The sequence below is a fragment of the Bufo bufo genome, chromosome 4 (genome assembly GCF_905171765.1).
Source record: "Bufo bufo chromosome 4, aBufBuf1.1, whole genome shotgun sequence".
NCBI classification, from domain to species: Eukaryota; Metazoa; Chordata; class Amphibia; order Anura; family Bufonidae; genus Bufo; species Bufo bufo.
This window is the reverse complement of record NC_053392.1, coordinates 298834989-298848191: the sequence shown is the minus strand read 5'-3', so window position 1 is coordinate 298848191 and position 13203 is coordinate 298834989. Positions and strand designations below refer to the sequence as shown.

The following is a 13203-nucleotide window of genomic DNA, read 5'->3' as shown; positions in this document are numbered from 1 at the left end:
TGCCAAATTCTCTGAAACGCCTTTTGAGATGGCTTATGGTAGAGAGATAAACATTTATTGCATGGGCAACAGCTCTGGTAGACATTCCTGCAGTCAGCATGCCAATTGCACGCTCCCTCAAACGATGCGACATCTGTGGCATTGTGCTGTGTGATCAAACTGCACATTTCAGAGTGGACTTTTATTGTGGGCAGTCTAAGGCACACCTGTGCAATATTTAACCTGTCTAATCACCTTGATATGCCACACCTGTGAGGTGGGATGAATTATCTCGGCAAAGGAGAAGTGCTTACTAACACAGATTTAGACAGATTTGAGAACAATATTTGAGAGTAATGGGTCTTTTGTGTATGTAGAAAATATTTCAGCTCATGCAAAATGGGAGCAAAACCGAAAGTGTTGCATTTATATTTTTGCTTAGTGTATGTAGAGTAATATCAGATGTTTCACAAACATTTCTTAAAACTGCGCTTTCTATATTCAACTGATCATACTTGATGGTAAGTTTGCATTGAACATTTTATATACTGACACAGCGTAGTACATTGCTTTCATAATGCACCAGGCATGGATAACTTGTGCGCTGTTCTATATACTTTCTATCAGAATGGTGCACAAGTTTATATTTTAGTCGTGCTATGGTCCATTATTAATAGTGCAGTGGAGATAACACCTGCCAAATCTGAATTTGGTCACCTTTTTTTTGTTAAGGGCCTCTTTAACTGAAGCTGCATGTTTTGACCAGATCATGGCCACTGCATTTCCAGCCCACATGATCATACTTCAATATCACTTGTTCCACTTCTTCTTTGGTGGATATGTTATCAGGGGCATCATCCACTTGTCTGCTTTTTTTGTTTTGTCTGAACTTCAGATCCTGCATACGCCTTATGGATATATTACTAAAGATGATTACATTTTATACGTCATCATTAGAGTTATGCTGTGTAGCTGGCCAGCTAAGACCTGTCCTAGGTTGCTAATATAGCTTGTATGTTTATGCAGCTGGACCTGCCAATAGCCTTAATACAGTTCCTATGTTTATGTGTTAAAGACAAAAGCAGAGTTATTTACTGTGACATCATGTTTTGGATGTCATATAACTGTTATATTTTGTGTTCACTGAAGCAGAAAAAGATAATATGCCTTTAAGATTAATTTTATAGCGTCAGGTAAGCTCAGTGACACAGCAAAAACAACAGAAAGCATAGTGTTAATCTGTTGTTGCTGGGCAGAAGTCTAGACCAATCACAGCTAGCTTCTCACACAGCAAGAGTTTTCACCAATTACAGCCACCCTCACAGACAGCTTGTCTGGGAATTCCCCCAGCTCCTGCTGCTAGAATCATTATTCACCAGAGACAGGAGCTGAAGAGACATTCACTCCACTGAGAGCTGAGTTTTATGGGAACAAAAGGCCAATATAGGTATTTAAAACAGTTATATAATGTAATGTTTATATTGTTAGTATTGTGTTTAGAACTGTATACTGAACTAGATATATATACAGTACAGACCAAAAGTTTGGACACACCTTCTCATTCAAAGAGTTTTCTTTATTTTCATGACTATGAAGGCATCAAAACTATGAATTAACACATGTGGAATTATATACATAACAAACAAGTGTGAAACAACTGAAAATATGTCATATTCTAGGTTCTTCAAAGTAGCCACCTTTTGCTTTGATTACTGCTTTGCACACTCTTGGCATTCTCTTGATGAGCTTCAAGAGGTAGTCCCCTGAAATGGTCTTCCAACTGTCTTGAAGGAGTTCCCAGAGATGCTTAGCACTTGTTGGCCCTTTTGCCTTCACTCTGCGGTCCAGCTCACCCCAAACCATCTCGATTGGGTTCAGGTCCGGTGACTGTGGAGGCCAGGTCATCTGGCGTAGCACCCCATCACTCTCCTTCATGGTCAAATAGCCCTTACTTTCAAATTTTTCCCAATTTGTCAGCTGACTGACTGACCTTCATTTCTTAAAGTAATGATGGCCACTCGTTTTTCTTTACTTAGCTGCTTTTTTCTTGCCATAATACAAATTCTAACAGTCTATTCAGTAGGACTATCAGCTATGTATCCACCTGACTTCTCCTCAACACAACTGATGGTCCCAATCCCATTTATAAGGCAAGAAATCCCACTTATTAAACCTTACAGGGCACACCTGTGAAGTGAAAACCATTTCAGGGGACTACCTCTTGAAGTTCATCAAGAGTGTGCAAAGCAGTAATCAAAGCAAAAGGTGGCTACTTTGAAGAACCTAGAATATGACATATTTTCAGTTGTTTCACACTTGTTTGTTATGAATATAATTCCACATGTGTTAATTCATAGTTTTGATGCCTTCAGTGTGAATCTACAATTTTCATAGTCATGAAAATAAAGAAAACTCTTTGAATGAGAAGGTGTGTCCAAACTTTTGGTCTGTACTGTATGTGTTTACTTACAGTTCCACCAATTGCAACCATACAATTGCAAATACAAATTGCAAGCATACAAACCAGATTCCATACAAATTGCATACAAACTGCGAACTGCGAATACCAGATCATAAGCAATTGCATACTGCAAACTGCAAACCAAGTTAAGCAAGCATAACTATTAGTTAGACCTCAGATATACCTCTCAGAGAGATCATAAAGTGCTTAAATAACATGAAGTGAGAGTACAGATACTTAAGAGAGAAATATATCCACTATTTTGTGTTGAATGACAAGATTGAACAGTTAAACCACCATCTTAATCATACCGCCATTTTGTGATATCTTTTCAACACGTGTTATGTACATGGACTATCTGCTGCGGAGGCGGCAGTGTTATATGAAGAAAAGTTGAAGTTAATAAAGAAGTTATTTCAAGCAATAGACAGTCTGGTTAGACTAAAAGTCAGAGATATCAAAATTCTTCTAATGCCACAGTGCAAAAGGCACTTCATAGTGCTGCGCCTGCCACATGCTGGCTTTTCATTATGTCTTTTCTCTGTTATTTATTTATTTTTTAGGATTCTAATTGGTTTGTGATCTTATTTCATATATAGTTTTAGATATAGAAAAAAATATGTTTAATATTTCAGTAGTTTTATACTAGTACATATTAACTGTTTCTATTAGAATATCACTAGAAACCAATCAATGACACTACCACACTTGTAAGAACAAGAAATATGTATAATTTATTTAAATAAGAGCATTTAACAATGTTGAGGATTAATAGTACCTGGCCGCTTTAGACTTATAACATATCACCCAACCTGTAAACTGCTTAAAGGGGCTGACATATCCACAATTGTCTTAATATATGCATATATATATATATATATATATCAGGGGCGGACATACCGCCTGTGCAGCCGGTTCAGCTGCACAGGGGCCCAGCGTGGGAGGGGGCCCTCCAATTAAGCTGTCTATGCATCTACAGGACGCACAGACAGCTGATTGTAATGGTGCAGCAGAGAGCCGCACGCTTCACCATTCATCATCACACCATCCCGCATGTAGAAGGGCCCACCTTACTATCTGACTTCAATCTCAGGATGTTCTGCATCCGCAGCTCTGAGGAGCAGGGCCAGGGCAGCACATCCTGAGCTGCATCTGCGATCGCCCCCCCCTCCTCCATACAGCTCAGTCCTGCTGTGTAGTGGGTACTAGCGTCAGCCAGGTCTGTGCTGAGCCACTTCACTGTGTGTAGCTCCGCCTCCCGTCTGGTAATGTCAGTAGCTCCGCCCCCTGGTGGTAGCTCTGCCCACATGCGGTCCTCTCCTAGCAGGAATTTAGGAGGAAGTGAGGAGCGGAGGCTGCCCCTCAGTGACCACTGTCTCTGCCAGACACTGAACTTGGCTTGGTATGTTGTTCTTTTTTACCCCACCTATCCCCCTCTGGCCCTCCTGTGACTGTCCCTTACCCACATACGGTGAGGCTACATTAACAATGTATTTTGCGGTCCGCGGATCTGCAAGATATGTATACCGTCCATATGTGATTTGTATATTTTTGCAAACCCATTAACTTAAATGGGTCTGCAGTCCGCATTTTGTAGAGAAATATAGGACACGTAACATTTTCCATCTTGTGCAGAACGGACATACAGATGCAGAAAGCACATGGAAGTCATTTGCTTTCCGCATCCGTATGTCTGTTCCGCAAAGGATAGGAAATGTGACATGTCCTATACTGGTCCGCAACATGCAGGCTAGTTAATAGCTCTGCAAAAAAATGCAGATGGCACATGGGCGTCATCCGTAATTAGCAGATCATAAAATACATATGGTCCGTGTCGTGTAAATGGGTTAAAAGTGTTGCCCAGACATGCAGGGGGTCATTTATTAAGACTGGTGTTTTAGACACTGGTCCTAATAACCCCTAAACTGGAAGTGGTTCTGCTGATGTTATGAAGAGGCGCCGGCCAGTGTAAATGCATATCATCCAGACTGAATCCTGAATCCGTTCATTTCAATAGGTCTGTGTAAGGAGCACATGTCTGGCAATAACTACTGTGAGGGGCACATATCTGGCCATAACTACTGTGAGGGGCACATATCTGGCATAACTACTGTTAGGGGGCACATAATCTGGCATAACTACTGTGAGGGGGCACATATCTGGCATAACTACTGTGAAGTTGGCACATATCTGGGCATAAATACTGTGAGGGGGCACATAATCTGTCACAATTACTTTGAGGGAGCACATAATCTGGCATAACTACTGTGAGGGGGCACATATCTGGCATAACTACCGTGAAGGACACAATCTAGCATAACTACTGTGATGGGCAAATAATCTGGCATAACTACTGTGGTGGGCACGTATCTGGGCATTACTACTGTGAGGGGCACATATCTGGGCATAATTACTGTGCGGGGGCAGATATCTGGCATAACTACTGTGAGGGGTACATATCTGTCCATAGCTACTGTGGAGGGGGCACAATGTGGATATTACTACTGTGTGCTGGCACAAAGGGGCAAAAATTACTATGTAGGAGCATTAAGAGGACATTAATACGCACCACAGTATCTAAAGGGTCTCCACTATCTTTGATGCGACTGATCACCCCTTCCTCTCCCTGTAGGATTAGGGGAAGATGACAAATTGGGGTCCCTTCTGCTGTCACACCTCATTGTATTAATCTTTACCTATGTCCTATGTTTATTTCTATATGTGTGGTTGGGGGGCCCAGGCACATTCTTTGCACAGGGGCCGTCTGCTGCCAGTGTCCGCCCCGGATATATATATATACACAAAGTGGTGATGAATATGGCAGATACAAAGACAAGGAAGAGACCTCAGAATATATCCAGCCATGTCCCAGGTCACAGTTCTTGGAACAAAGCTGATCAGTCCCCCAGTAAAATGTCCCCATGACTGATGATCTTGTGATTGGAGATAAGTGGCAGAATGACAGATTATGACTTGAGATCTTCTTCCTACAGTTCTGTCTTCTTCTGTATCACATGCAGGTCTCGCCGTAGAGTAGTGTTCCTTATACTGGTAGGACTAGGAGTGTAAGAAGTGGAAATGTAAACCACACATGAAAAATCACATTTTACCAGAGTTTAAGAATCTGTGCTAGACTAATACAAATTGATGACAGATCACTAGGATATGTTATTAGTATATGATCAGGTTGGGTCTGAACTGTGACATCTTCATTCAAGTGAATGGGGATGAGCTGAAACTGAGATAACATAAGATATAAAGCAAGAGAAAGGACTGCAATGGACCACCAATTGCAGCAGACCCTGCATTCTCCTGATTAGTGTTGAGCATGAATATTCGAAAAGCAAATTTTTATCTCAAATATCGCCACTTCGAGGATTTGCGAATATTTCGAATATAGTGCTATATATTTGTTATATTGAATATTCGTCATTTTTTCCATCTGAACACATGATTCCTCCTTGCTTGTGGGCCAATGAGTCATTGGCCCACAAGCAACTTAAGCAGGGAGGAATCATGACTTTAGATGGAAAAAAATGACGAATATTCTAAAAAACGAATATATAGCACTATATTGAATATAGTGCTATATATTCGTATTTTAGAATAGTCGTCATTTTTTTCCATCTGAAGTGAACACTTAACACTATATTCTATAGTGCTATATATTCATTTTTAACACACGCCTGAATTGATCACGTAATATTCGCATATTACGCGATCATTACCTTGCCGATTTTCGAGGGAAAAAAAAGTGTGTGGAATATAACGAATATTCGAATTCGGGAATATTCGACTAATATTCTACAAAATATTCGCGAAATATCACAAATTCAAATATGACCCCTGCCGCTCATCACTACTCCTGATCAGTGGTGGTCCCAGTGTCCAGACCTGCATCATATTGATTGCATATCCTAGATATATGCCATTGATTAGTATTTACAGAGGCTTAGGCTTATTTGCTTTGGCTTTCACACACAGAAATAAAAGAAATGAGTCAGACACAGTATAAGGTGTAAAAAAATGTGATATTTATTATATGTATATCTATTATATGTGTGTGTATATGTTGTTACCTCCCATCACTCACGAAGAGTGTAGAGCGACACTCAGGACGGGAAAAACCCCCTGTGGAGGAAACCTGTGGGAAGCCATGGCCGCTGTACTGCCCTTCCTCCAGGCATACTAAGGGAGGTGACCGCTATACAAATGTGTGTAGTGCAGGTGTGTGTGACTACCTCTAGTGTCTGCATGTGTCTACCTACAGTGATTGTGTCTGTCATTATGTGCTGGGACTGTGTGTGTAACGATGAGTGGATGTTCCTATATGAGTATGTTTCATGAGTGTGTGACGTCTATGTGCATGTGTGTGACCAATAAAAGGATATATTGGTGGTCTTCATCCATCTGGTCTTGGAGATCTCTTCTTCGATGGTCTTGAAGTTGTTGTCTTCCATCTTGGCAGCAGTACAGCTTGGTAATAAATAGAGAAATAAATAAAGTGGATGAAAATATTTATTCTAAGCACCAGAACATGAATATTACCAAACCCAAAGAGAGAAGTGATAGATGTGATACTACATGTAAAACGAGGAAACCAAGTGCCCAGCAAGCCATTTTAAATCTTTCAAAGAGCCCAAATCAGCCACTTTTCTTGGTCCCAGTTCCTCTCCTTGCACTCCCAGTTCCATCTCCTGTGCCATCGATGTCACTGATCCCCCTCTCCACTGCCTATGATGTCATTGAGCCGCTGTATCCACATTTTGTCTGTGTGCAGACTATAAGTCTGCCTGCACTTGTGCATTACAGTACATACATCAGCCTCACAGTGTGTACAGGGCAAATGCCGCACTGCTAAGGTCTTCAAGTATGGTTTTAATGATGTTTAGTGCATACCAGTAATTTAACATTAATTATATATGTTAAATATACTGTAGGTGACAGACTCCATTTAAATCTCGTGTTCCACACCAGCCTTTTTCTTACCAGAGATGACTATGACTGTGAGGTTCCAGGTTCCTCCTGTGTGTCTGCCTGGCACATGATGTTTTCAGCCTCTTTCGCACATGGATGGAGAAGGATGGTCTCACAGATGGGGCAGGATGGAGGGATGCTCCATGGGCCATAGATGGTGAACTCCTCATCATTTCTCCTGAATGAGCGAACAGCCGCACCATGATGGATCTGCCTCTCTCTTGTCCATGCCCAGTGCAGAGGGTCTTGTGCCATGATCTGCAATTAAAGAGTAGTAAATTAATATTATCTACAGACTCTCTTCATCGAATACCAGAGTATTTTATTTTTACTAACCAGATCACAGGATTCCTTGTCCACCCAAGCCTTGAATCCCATCCGGAGGAACAGCAGGTTGCGTCGATGGAACAGACGTTTCCTCTCCTTCATCAGGTACCAAGATCGTCCTAAGGCCCAGGGGTAGATCTCTCGTCGAAATCGGCCTTCTTCCTCCTCAAATTGGTTGGCTAAGAACCTGGCAGAAATAAATTATAAGGTATAAATTCATTAATATGGTATGATCTGCACGTGCATGTATTTTAGTGTTCATTTTAATATTTTTTCAGCTGCATATATACAAATATCAGTTATAATAAAGGAAACTCACAGAGCTGGAAAGAAGTTCTTTCTATATTTGTCAGGATGTAGTCTTCCTCTCCTGAAGTAGATGAAGACCATTGCCAGGAGGTACTAGTGCGATGAGAAGGACAGTTAGAGATAGGTTGTAGATCCTTATAAACAACTAATATCTTATTATTTATGTGGTCAATATCTCCCTCTAACCACGAAGACAACAATGTATCAACACTGTAAGTTATAGATTGCAGCATGTCTTATGCCGATCACATTAGCATAAACCCCTTCTATAATCTGGAAGAGTTTATTTTCTATTCCTCAATATTACAGTATATTACCTTGTCTGAAATCCTCCTGCAGCTGTCCCTAGCCAGAAACAGCCTGATGTTTTCATCCTCTAGGAAGACAGTAGAAATATCAGTATTTCAATGTTATCAATTCAGTCAACAGATTTACAATCTACAGAAGGGAAATACAGTAAAATTTTAAGAAATTAAAGTTTTTTTCCAGGATCCAGGATATAGCAGTTTGAATGGAGCAGGAAGCAAAGCTCTGTTTAAAGTGTTATCTCCATGCTAGGTTATGAGGCTAAGCTCCCATTGAAGTGAACGGGAGATGAGCTGCAGTAACCCGGCACGGCCACTACACATTGAGCGGAGCTCTATTCCCTGTCATTTAAATGGTTTCTATCACTTCGTTTCACATATTTAGCTGTCAGACACTAGCGATCCGCTAGTGTCTGCTCTACCAAACCATCCTAATATAATTGCTTTTGGGGCAGCCGTTTTGCTAAAAAAAGAACTTTTATTAATATGCTAATGAGCCTCTAGGTGCTATGGGGGCGTCATTAGCACCCAGAGGCTCGGTCTACCTTCACAAACTGCCGCCGCCCAGCGCGTCCCTCCAGCCCGCCCATCTCCTCCGGAATGCGATGCTCCCTGTGAGCGCCTGTATTCGGCGCATGCGCAGTGAATGTCTGACCGCTTCCCTGCTCAGACATCTCCACTGCGCCTGTTCCTCGGAGCACTATGACGTCATCGCGCAGGCGCAGTGGAGATGTCTGAGCAGGGAAGCGGTCAGACATTCACTGCGCATGCGCCGAATACAGGCGCTCACAGGGAGCATCGCATTCCGGAGGAGATGGGCGGGCTGGAGGGATGCGCTGGGCGGCGGCAGTTTGTGAAGGTAGACCGAGCCTCTGGGTGCTAATGACGCCCCCATAGCACCTAGAGGCCCATTAGCATATTAATAAAAGTTCTTTTTTTAGCAAAACGGCTGCCCCAAAAGCAATTATATTAGGATGGTTTGGTAGAGCAGACACTAGCGGATCGCTAGTGTCTGACAGCTAAATATGTGAAACGAAGTGATAGAAACCCTTTAAAGTGCTTGTTCCAGAGCCGAAGACTGCAGAGAACTGATTTTATATAGTGTTACTTTAGATTAAATATTATGTGTGTAATTGAGGAATATAGCTCAGTTTGATGATCTACTTGATGGAAGAGCATGGCCCATTTGTGATTATGTACATGATTGAGGAGGACAGCTCCACATGATTTTGTACATGATGGAAGATGGCTCCATATGATTATGTACATGATTGAGGAGGACAGCTCCACATGATTATTTACATGATAGAGGAGGACAGCTCCACATGATTATTTACATTATAGAGGAGGACGGCTCCACATGATTATTTACATGATTGAGGAGGACAGCTCCACATGATTATGTACATGATAGAGGAGGACGGCTCCAAATCATTATGTACATGATAGAGGAGGATAGCTCCGTGTGATTATGTACATGATAGAGGAGGACGGGTCCACATGATTATGTACATGATGGTGGCGGATAGCTCCATATGATTATGTACATGATGGAGGAGGACGGCTCCATATGATTATGTACATGATAGAGGAGGACGGCTCCATGTCATTATGTACATAATGGAGGAGGACGGCTCCATGTGATTATGTACATGATGGAGAAGGACAGCTCCATGTGATTATGTACATGATGGAGGAGGACAGCTCCATGTGATTATGTACATGATAGAGGAGGACGGCTCCATGTCATTATGTACATTATAAAGGAGTACGGCGCCATATGATTATGTACATGATGGAGGAGGACAGCTCCATGTGATTATGTACATGATAGAGGAGGACGGCTCCATATGATTATGTACATTATAAAGGAGGAAGCGCCATATGATTATGTACATGATAGAGGAGGATGGCTCTATGTCATTATATACATAATGGAGGAGGACGGCTCCATGTGATTATGTACATGATAGAGGAGGACGGCTCCATGTGGTTATGTACATCATAGAGGAGGACGGCTCCATGTCATTATGTACATTATAAAGGAGGACGGCTCCATATGATTATGTACATGATAGAGGAGGATGGCTCCATGTGATTATGTACATGATAGAGGAGGATGGCTCCATGTGATTATGTACATGATAGAGGAGGACGGCTCCACATGATTATGTACATGATAGAGGAGGGCGGCTCCATGTGGTTATGTACATAATATAGTACTGTGGATCAATGTGCTTATCTACATAATATGTGAGTGTAGATCCATGTGATTGTGTACATAATGGTGGCGTTCGGCTCCATGTGATTATGTTACTGTACACCCTATTTAACACTAGAAGCAATGGTTTGAACAATGAGCCTTACCAAGGAGACTGAAGAAAGCAGCCATGTCCTTTGGCTGCTGGGTCGGGTCATCCTTCCTTTTCTTTGCAGTCTCTTCTTGAGTGGCAGATAGTGAACTATAGGAGAAGTTTGGGATATTACAGTATTACTAGTCCGATATTAAACCACTACAGACAAGTGTTACAAAAAAACAACAATTCTGAATTTTTATGAGGGTTTCTGGCAATTTTCAAAGCTTTAAATCAAATCAGCCTTGGTCAACTTTGAGAAACAGATGACAGAAATCTGTACCTATAAGACAGTATTCTTATAAAATTCTAATCTACAGTACAGACCAAAAGTTTGGACACACCTTCTCATTCAAAGAGTTTTCTTTATTTTCATGACTATGAAAATTGTAGATTCACACTAAAGGCATCAAAACTATGAATTAACACATGTGGAATTATATACATAACAAACAAGTGTGAAACAACAAAAAATATGTCATATTCTAGGTTCTTCAAAGTTGCCACCTTTTGCTTTGATTACTGCTTTGCGCACTCTTGGCATTCTCTTGATGAGCTTCAAGAGGTAGTACCCTGAAATGGTTTTCACTTCACAGGTGTGCCCTGTCAGGTTTAATAAGTGGGATTTCTTGCCTTATAAATGGGGTTGGGACCATCAGTTGCGTTGAGGAGAAGTCAGGTGGATACACAGCTGATAGTCCTACTGAATAGACTGTTAGAATTTGTATTATGGCAAGAAAAATGCAGCTAAGTAAAGAAAAACGAGTGGCCATCATTACTTTAAGAAATGAAGGTCAGTCAGTCAGCCGAAAAATTGGGAAAACTTTGAAAGTAAGGGCTATTTGACCATGAAGGAGAGTGATGGGGTGCTGCGCCAGATGACCTGGCCTCCACAGTCACCGGACCTGAACCCAATCGAGATGGTTTGGGGTGAGCTGGACCGCAGAGTGAAGGCAAAAAGGCCAACAAGTGCTAAGCATCTCTGGGAACTCCTTCAAGACTGTTGGAAGACCATTTCGGGGGACTACCTCTTGAAGCTCATCAAGAGAATGCCAAAAGTGTGCAAAGCAGTAATCAAAGCAAAAGGTGGCTACTTTGAAGAACCTAGAATATGACATATTTTCAGTTGTTTCACACTTGTTTGTTATGTATATAATTCAACATGTGTTAATTTATAGTTTTTGATGCCTTTGAATGAGAAGGTGTGTCCAAACTTTTGGTCTGTACTGTATATATTCTTAATAATATATTGCTAACCTACAATTCTTAGAAAATGTAGACAATCTCTATACTGCATTATTTACTGCACCCATGGAAGCTGTATATGTGGGCTTCTGTTTTTTATTCCATTTGTCACTTAAAGGCAGGTCTATACCACAGCTGGTGATTGGCTGCGGTGGTCATATGCCATTGTCACCAGGAAGCAGAGACCTGGTAATGCTTATACATTAGCGGTGGGGGATCTACTTATTTAAACAGGATACTTAGCACCTTAAAAATGTTTGTTTTTTTTAATTTATAGAATACCCCTATAATCCTTATACCCAGGGGTGTAACTAGATGCCTATGGGCCCAGGGCAAGTTTTGGATTTGGTGTCTCTCAATGGTAGTTTCTAAGGTTGTAATAATGTCCTAGAGAGTGAACATACTCCCCTTTTGTGCTGCTCACAGCTATAGTGTTCTCCAAAATGGTAATAGTATCCAAAAAGCCCACACTAAAATAATGTCCTCTGACTCCCATAGATCCAACATTTATCTCCTATCCTGAGGATATCTCAGTCCTGGAAAATCCTTTAGGGTGCATTCATATGACCATATGCATTTTGATTTTCGCAAAACATCGATCTGCAAAAACTTCAGATGACATCATTGTTGCACCCATTTTGTTTTTGTTTTTTGCATGCCCATTGTAACAATGTCTACTCTTGCCCACAAAATGGTCAAGAATGGGACATGTTCTATCTTTTTTGCGGGACTGCAGAACGGACATATGGATGGAGACAGTTGTCTGCCTTTATTGCCTCCCCTTTAAAATGTATGTCCCAGCACAGGTAACACAACGACTTCACTGCATTGCACCCCCTGGCCATGAAACCAACGTTATTGGAGTGCTCCCAACCTCTAATAGTCCACAGAGCTAAAGAAGGCTGTAACTTTGACATACTTTTCAACAGGGTATGTGTGAACAGGATGCAGATTCAGTTGAAAAAGGTGCTGGACACCAGTGAACCCCACTCCCCTCTGTACCAGTCTCAGTCACACCCCCTGCGACTGCAATCGTTACACCACTGCCCATGCATCTTGTGATCCTTGAAATTCAGAAACCAACACGGAATAATGACATGGCTGTATAATACAGATAGATGAACAGGAATTATGAAATTTTGTTAATATATATATATATATATATATATATATATAATTGGTAAAGAGGTTTCCCCATAATTGACAGAATAGGTGATAAGTGTCTGATTGCTGTGGGTCCCACTGC

The 13203-nt window shown here is 41.3% G+C and overlaps 1 long non-coding RNA gene across 1 annotated transcript in view; it reads right to left on the bottom strand.

Moving 5' to 3' along the window:
• LOC120997629 overlaps positions 1-13203 on the bottom strand; it is a 99062-nt gene that overhangs the window by 70839 nt on the left and 15020 nt on the right. The window contains exon 4 of the long non-coding RNA XR_005778203.1: positions 5010-5017. This is a non-coding gene — a long non-coding RNA (uncharacterized LOC120997629). The remainder of the gene's footprint in view (positions 1-5009; positions 5018-13203) is intronic.